This window comes from Natator depressus, chromosome 18 (genome assembly GCF_965152275.1).
Source record: "Natator depressus isolate rNatDep1 chromosome 18, rNatDep2.hap1, whole genome shotgun sequence".
NCBI classification, from domain to species: Eukaryota; Metazoa; Chordata; order Testudines; family Cheloniidae; genus Natator; species Natator depressus.
Window position 1 is genome coordinate 20,287,819 of NC_134251.1, and position 7,862 is coordinate 20,295,680.

At 46.9% G+C, this 7,862-nt stretch overlaps 1 long non-coding RNA gene across 2 annotated transcripts in view; it reads left to right on the plus strand.

Moving 5' to 3' along the window:
* Positions 1 to 7,524, plus strand: part of LOC142000827 (uncharacterized) — a 35,565-nt gene extending 28,041 nt beyond the window's left edge. Inside the window, exons 2-4 of one of the 2 annotated variants that reach the window (XR_012642328.1) lie at positions 278 to 347; positions 1,694 to 1,845; positions 6,295 to 7,524. This is a non-coding gene — a long non-coding RNA (uncharacterized LOC142000827). The remainder of the gene's footprint in view (positions 1 to 277; positions 348 to 1,693; positions 1,846 to 6,294) is intronic. The other variant, XR_012642329.1, reaches the window with a different exon arrangement.
* Positions 7,525 to 7,862: the final 338 nt, after the last annotated feature.

Genomic DNA, 7,862 nt, shown 5'->3' on the forward strand with positions numbered 1-7,862 from the left:
CCAGGGTGGGTTCTGTCCTTGCAGGAGCTCATCTTATTCTCACCACCTTGCTATCTACTCCCCTCTCTGGTCAATGTTGTTTGGTGATGATGTGTTATAACATGTTGCCGTAGTTCTGGGATAACAAATGGAATGATTGCAACAGAAGGTTACTTTTTTCACTTCGAATGCAACAACACTAACACTCCCGCGGTGTAGCTGCACTTGCAATTAGTTATTTTGTGGGTTTTTTCCACAAAGACTATTTTTTTTTCCATGTGTGACTCTTCCTCTTTAGCTTCAGTATATGTTTCTTGAAGATGATTTGGGCTGCCCTCATGGAGGCAGGGGGATCAGACCCCAAACAGGTAGGCTTTTGTTTCTTTACTGGTTTACAATGACTGTGCCACAGATACCCCTAAATTTAAACACTTTATGCATCCGATGAAGTGAGCTGTAGCTCATGAAAGCTCATGCTCAAATAAATTGGTTAGTCTCTAAGGTGCCACAAGTCCTCCTTTTCTTTAAACAAAACAAGTTGAAGTTAACAGCTCCTGAGACTGCACACACAAATGGACAGTTAGGCATGCAAAAGAGGCATTTTAAAATGCTGATTTGAGCATCCAGATGTGAGATTTGTATGTGTTATTTCGCTTCCATGTTTATAAAGTAAGCTCCCTTTCTTTAGGGAACCCTTAAGGACACTGTATGCTGTGAGGCTTGCCTGTTTGCAGCCTGACCTACTTCCCAACAGACATTTATATTTGTAGCATTACACTGGGGCCTCCGGCTGGAGTGTTAACACGCTAAAATTCAGTTAAACTGGCATAGCAACAAAGTCCCCATTGCTCTGGATGGTATGGTGATAACATCTAATAATGACTGTTTCTTTCCTAAAGCTCTTTAACAAATTAATCTTGTAAAACTGCACCTACATCTGCACCTACATCTGCAATGCAGCCACTTCTACAGCTGTTAACAACTATACAGTGATACTGCATATGGGAGTGAAAAAAAATCACGGCTGGATTCTCCACTGTTTTGCATTTGGTGCCATAATTTATTTCTGTGCAAACCCAGAGTAAAACGCTACCAGATCAGAGTAGTAGCATTTTATATGAGTCTTGCACTGGGGAAAATGACCAAACTCGCTGCAAGGGACTGGACACTCCTTCCTTGGCCAGATTCTGATGTTATTTATCATGGTGTAAATCCAGAGTATCTCTACGGAAGTCAGTTGCATTGCCTTGGATTTACACCGGTGTAAACGAGCTCAGAGTCTGTCCCTGTCTCTCTTACCGGGAGTGTCATGGGCCTGTTCTGGTACAGAAATGGCCAGGGTCCTTGGCTTTACATCTCATCTCGAAGACAGCATCTCCAGTGGCTCAGCCCCCGCGAGCAACCTCTCAGGGCCATTGGTTCAGTACCGATTCAGAGGGTAGGGGACTGACACCATTTCCTGCGGTGCTTGTGGGGCCAGGAGATTCCTTAGAGGGGTCTGATCCTGTTAAGTGATGATAGGAGGGAGTCACACACCCAGGGAGAACAGAGCCCTACAGACGGCCCCCTAAACTGACACCTGGCACCTGCATAAATAAAGTGGGAAAGTAACAAATTGCAATAGTTACTGCACTTTATTAGCTTGTTCACAGTGTAGCACTTGCAGTCCTACATAGCCCATCGAACAGTAACTGTAACTTTTTTATATCGGCAGCTGTCTCTGCCTCTGGCAGCCTTTTATGGATCATCAGAAAAGCTAAATGGAACTTTCCCTTTCTTTTGGAAGCACATCAAACGCCAGTACCCGCGTATCGTTCTCTGGAGCAGAGGGCTGTGTGCAGGCCACCTGGGAAAGAGAGAGCAATGGTGAGTTGAAAGCAGTTAAGCGGCTTCTCCAGGACCTCTCTGCTTCTTCCTTACCCCACCGCCATCCCCCTGCTTTGTGGGAGACAGGGCCAGCCTCATGGTGCTGGGGCCCCAAGCAAGAACTCAGAGGATTTGGAATCTGTAACCACAGGCATGTACCAGGAGCTAAATCCTCTGGCTTTTTGACAGTGTGAAAGTATGCCCTGAAGTGAGTGTGTTCTGTGCATCGTGAGTGTATGTGAACATGTGTGTTCATGTGCATGCTTAGTGCTCTGGAAAGCTGCCAGACAGGTGGCCCTATAGATTGCAGCCCTTTGTTTACCCCAAACAGGTAGAGGGCAGGACAAGCATCCCATGTGCTGCTCTGGCTGGGGGCTTTGGCCTTTCTCTGGAGGGACCACCTCAAAAACTGAGAGGAGAGTTCTGGTTCCTCCAGCTGTCTGCTGGCACGGCTTACAGCAATGCCTGTGAGTGCCGGCTGGGGCAGTGGTTTTTGTGATGTGGGCACCTGTCTTCATGCATATTGAGAATTAAACAGCTCGCAATGGCAGAAATGGAATTGCAGCAACTTATCCTGGGGGAGGGTTGGGTGAGAAGCTGTTGCAGCTTGTCCTGCTTTTGCAGGAAGTGAGCTGGGGCTGAGATGCTGTTGGCATGAGGCAGAACTCTATGGCTTTGCCCATTTGAAATATTATTTAGAAAGTAAAACAATGAAGCAACCCCGCTTGTTATGTCCACCAGGCTGTGTTCAACTGGGAGCATTCACGTCCCTACTTTTGGTTTCTCCTGGGCAAACTAGGATGTCTGTGTCCCACCAAAAGGTACACCAAGCTTTCTCTGTAAACAAGAGTGGCCACCTCAGGTCACCCTCCCATAAACTAGCCTGAAAGAGCTCCCCCATCTCCCCCACTGAACCGGAAAAGCAAACAGAGGGTAAACACAAGAGGAAAGGCCCAGGGACTTTGCCACGTCTTGCACTGGTGGCATTCATGCTGTGACCTACACCCAGTGAGTGACAAGCCAGCAGGACACGTCACTCTCACTCCAGATGCAGAGGGAGTGCAGGCGCTCAGTGTGGGTGCGACAGGCAGCGAGGGTGCTGCTCTCCAGTGAGTGGCAGAGGTAAAGGGTCCTGGGATATTGACCGCTGAAAGGACTGAGATTCTGGAAAGGGGCAGGGAAGCCAGGGGGCAGGAATCAGAGAGACTCCTGCAGAAGGGAAATTGTAAAGTGTTGTTAAGAAGCCAATCAGGGCAGCAAGGTGAAAGGAGGTGCCACTCCACTCTGGCAGAGTCAGGCGGGATTGGGAAAGGTGCCAAAGGAGCCCTGGCAGCAGAGAGGAGAGGTAAGGACAGTGCCCTTTGGCGGGGAGGGAGGGCATTCAGCACAATGGAAGAAAACACAGATCAGCAGTTCAATGGCAAACAACCACACTCTGACAGCAGAGAAGCGTGGGGAGCTGCTTGTGCTGGGAGCAGGGAGCGTGAGGCTGGCCAGGGTGGGAGCTGTGTGTGAGACACAGGACTGACACAACCCATGCAGGAATGGAACAACCGACATGGCAAAGGGAGAGGGTGGGTCCTAGGGGGGCTGACATCACAGGGGAGAAGAGGCCAGGAGGAGGAGGAGGAATAAGAAACAAACCTTCTGCGTATGGCTGCACAGTGGGGGCTGGGGGTGGAGGTGGAAGGGGCTGGGTTTGCTAGGCTGTTGGGATGTCCTTGGATTCCCTGGGAGCAGAATGGAGCCCTGGCTGGTTGTTACATGTCAGGCCTCTAGCTTAGCTTACCTTGGCTGGCACAAAGGACATCCCAACGTTTGCTGCCTCCTGGCAGGCGCAGCTAAGGCTTGGTGGCACAATGGGCTCAGGCATCCACTATTCACTTGTCTACCTTTGCTAAAGTGATCCAGCTACACCTAGACTCCAGTTCTTCTGGGGTCTATGTTGTTTCCCTAAGGCCACTGTCACTTTAAATAAAAAGAAGTGGGATACAGCAGAGGCAGAGTGGCGCAGTCGGGTTCAGTGTGAGGCTCACATACTGTGCGTGGAACCAGCTGAGCACGCGTTGTGGTAGCTTTCCCTGTGCGCCCTCTGATGGGGAATAGGGATCGCTACTGCTCACTCCAGGGATGGAGGCTCAGCTTCCCTCTACAGTGTATATGATGGTCACAAGTGGAAATGCATTTACTGGGTCTCAGCCAAAGCTCTGGGGGGCTCTTATCCACATCACACACCCACTATGTGCCATCTGTACCTGACAAGTGCAAAAGTCAAGCAGGTGGAATAGAGAATATTAAGAATGAGGCTCAACATTAAGCAAATTTCCCTCCCACTCACATGTTTCCATATTGCATTAAAGGAGCTGGCTAAGGAACACATGAAATATTTTCTGTCTTTCTCCATGAGGATGCGGGGGTTATCAGGAGGAGGAATGGCCAGAAGTTATATTTCAATGAAGCATTAGGAAATGCTGACCTGTAGCACTGGCAAAAGGTTTAGTCACACCTTTGTGGAAGTGCAGAATTGATGGATAGGTTGGCTGACCCCAAGGACACAATGGGAACTTGCTGGAAGCCACAGGTCATCTTCTCTGGCAATAAATCAAGCAGATTGTGGTTGCCTTGGTAGTACTCACAAGGGATCCGTGGTCTGGGAGCGTAACACCTCTCCTTTGTCTTTCCTTATGAGGTGTGGCTCACACGGAGAACTCAGCTTGCAACACTTGATCCTGGGTGGCGCTTCCGTGTTAAAGGACAAGAAAGCCACAGGCCATCCCCTCCATGGGGTACATTTGTCTGTGGAAAGTGCTTTGACAAGCCTTGATTTGTTTCTTGTAGCTCTGCATTCTTGTGGCAGGCAGCAGTCTCAGCACAGTGTGTGCGTGTCTCTTTGTGGGCGTGATTATGTTGCTAGGTCTTTTCTGGGAGTCTATTTTTTGCTCACCTTGCTTACAATAGTTTATATCTGTGTGGTAACTTCAACACTGAGAATGTGTCCTGAGCAGCACACAAACCGTACTGGAGGTCACTCGGTAGCCTGTTGAAATGCTGATGCTCATTGAGATTGTCCTTATTATGCACAGAGACTTCAGAAAGTTCGCTGTCACATGGATTCTGCTGATGCTAGACAATAGCAGCAAAAGGTATTTTTCCTCAGGGATGGGGAATGCCCCAAGTTAGCCCCTTTTTCAGAGCAGTTGGGCCTTGTCTACATGAGAAAGTTGCCCTGGTTTAATTTAAATTGGTTTATAAACCAATGTCGCTAACCTGGGGCAATCCGCTGTGCAGACCCCATTATTTCTGTTTAAAGGTGGTTTATTTAGCTTAAACTGATTCTTCCCTCTTGAAAGCTAAACTGAACTAAAGGCCTCCCCACAGGCTTTTGCACTGGTTTAACATCCCACCTTAAGTTAAATTGGTTCATAGACAAGCCCTTAGACAGACAGATGTTGCAAACAGGAGTGACAGCCCTACCACATCCTCTGGATCCTTCATCTCTGATAGATGCCTGAGAAAAAGGTGGCAGACGGCGATTTCGATAAGCTCTGCTTAGTGCAGTGAGAATCTCTGGGGAATCCATGTTTAACAGAAATAAAACTGTATCCAGTTCTGAGCAATATGATCTATCATCTCTAATATACATAACAATTAGGGATTTAAAACAACAGTAGTTTTCTATGACAGCATTTACTCTTAGGACAAAAGCCTGCCCTCCAGTGTGCACCTAGCGCCCCCAGAGGGCAATGTAAGCACCTCGGAGAGCAGAACCTGGCTCTAAGCATCTGCTTCTATTCATCTACAATCACACTCCTCTCCCTCGAACCCCTGGAAGCAAAGTGTAAATTTTTTGCCATTCACTGAAAAGCTGCAGTGCCCCCATGCACTGCCCCTGGTGACACTGCTCTTTGTTAACATAATGTGTGAAAGATAACAGCAGGAGAACTGTAATTATAACATTACAATCTTAGGCTTCAACCTGTGTTCGGCTTGTTTCACTGGTAGGATGGGAAATAATTTCTCTATAGAGAATGTTAATAAGAGCTTTGTATAAGAGATGAACACACAATATCTACCTATCTATCGCAATACCGAATAATGAAATTCAGGGAGTAATAATTATCAGTGCATGCGGATTCCAGGCAGAGCAATGATCACAAGTGCCGTATGATTAACTACTTTTTATTTTTACAGCTGTCTCCCATCCCTTAGTTTGTTTTCACAAAACACTGCTTCAGGTGGCTCCATCTCACACTGATAAGGCTTCTAGTGTTTCTTGTTTAGCTCTCTCGTCTTAAGATGCCTGTCAGGGACTGACAATTAAACGCATTCCCAGCAAATTTCGGCAAGCAAATGTGCAAGATCTTAAGAAATCAATTGCATTAAAAATTAAAGCTGGACTCACTGTTACAGTGAGAAAAGATTTGCTAACATTTTGTTTACAAATCACAGATACTGAAGACGGCAAAGTGGATATGGAGTGACATGGAAAACTCCCCGTCCTCCCCCACCAATTATGGTGCAGTCTGAGATGCCTCCTATCCTCAGGGTTAGTAAAGTTGGCACGATTGAAGGAGCACTTCTTGGTCCTACTGCGACTGAATGGGGAAGCAAGTAGGTGACTAATCCTCTTTTGGCCCTGTGTTTGGACTGTGAAGGCAAATGAGTTTGGTTGCTGCTGCCAGATCACATAGGCACAGCAGATACCTCTTGCAGCACATCCCCCCTCTTGAGACAGGATTGTTCCCCACTCTAGGGGAACTACTAACATTTAGCTGCTTGGTTCTGCAGAGAAAGGCAGAGCTGCCAACGTGATTCCTACGCCTCCTAAAGTCTGCATGTGAAGTTGGAAAATCAGCTCCACAATCCTTGATGCTAAAAGAACAGGAGGACTTATGGCACCTTAGAGACTAACCAATTTATTTGAGCATAAGCTTTCTTGAGCTACAGCTCACTTCATCGGATGCTGTAACACTCAAGAAATAGAGACATCGAAAGCACCAAGGTTGCATGTATGATGCTTCCAGGCCAGATGCCAGCTCTTGCCCAGGCTGCAGGCATTAGCTGGAACGGACAAACTTGTAGCTGCAGACCAGACCAGTTGTATCTTAGTTTGGCTCAAAATAGGTATTAATCTTATAAGAACGTATTTAATGTTTAGACTCTATGAAATGCTTTTAAGTTGCTGCCTGCATTAATCTCACTTGCAATGTGGGCACTCCATGCTGTAAGAAAATATGTAAGTTTTGCTTTATAACTTTGAAAATGTTTGCTCTGAATTTGTGAACCCAGGCACGAGAATCATCTCCCCCGCCTATCCAGAAGGACAATCAACTCAGATAGGCCATCAAGGAAAATTGCAATGCAAAGGATTGGTTCATGGCCCGACGGCACCTTGAAAATGCTATGTGCAAGGAAGCGCACCCTGTGGACTCGGAAAATTTTCCTGTGACTTTGTTTATTTCCTTCCTTCAGCTTCCATCTCTTCACTGTTTGAACTCTCACAGGGCTAGAGACACCAAACGGAAGCCAGAGATCCCTTCTGAGTCTGCCCTGAAAGATACTTTGAATTGACAGATCACTACAACTCTGTCACTCGTAGGATTTAGATGATAATCCATTTGTGTGTATGTTTGCTGCTTTAAACTTTAAATAACTCTCTTATTTCTTTTTCCTAGTTAATACACCTTTAGATAGTTTATTACGGACTGGCTACAGGCATTGTCTTTGGTGTAAGATCTAGGTACCAATTGATCTGGGGGTACGTGACTGGTGTCTGGGCACTGAAAGCAACCTGAATATTGTGTGAGTTTTGGTGTAATTGACCATTTATCACCAAGTCCAGTTTGCCTGGGTGGCAGGATAGACTGGAGAGTCCAAAGGGACTGTCTGTGGCTCCATGGCAAGGCTGTGATAGCAATCCAGGAAGTCACATTTGTTACTGGCTTGGTGAAAGCTACTTATAGAACACACCACAAGTTGGGGTGTCTGCCCTGGTTTTGACAGTCTGCCCTGAGATA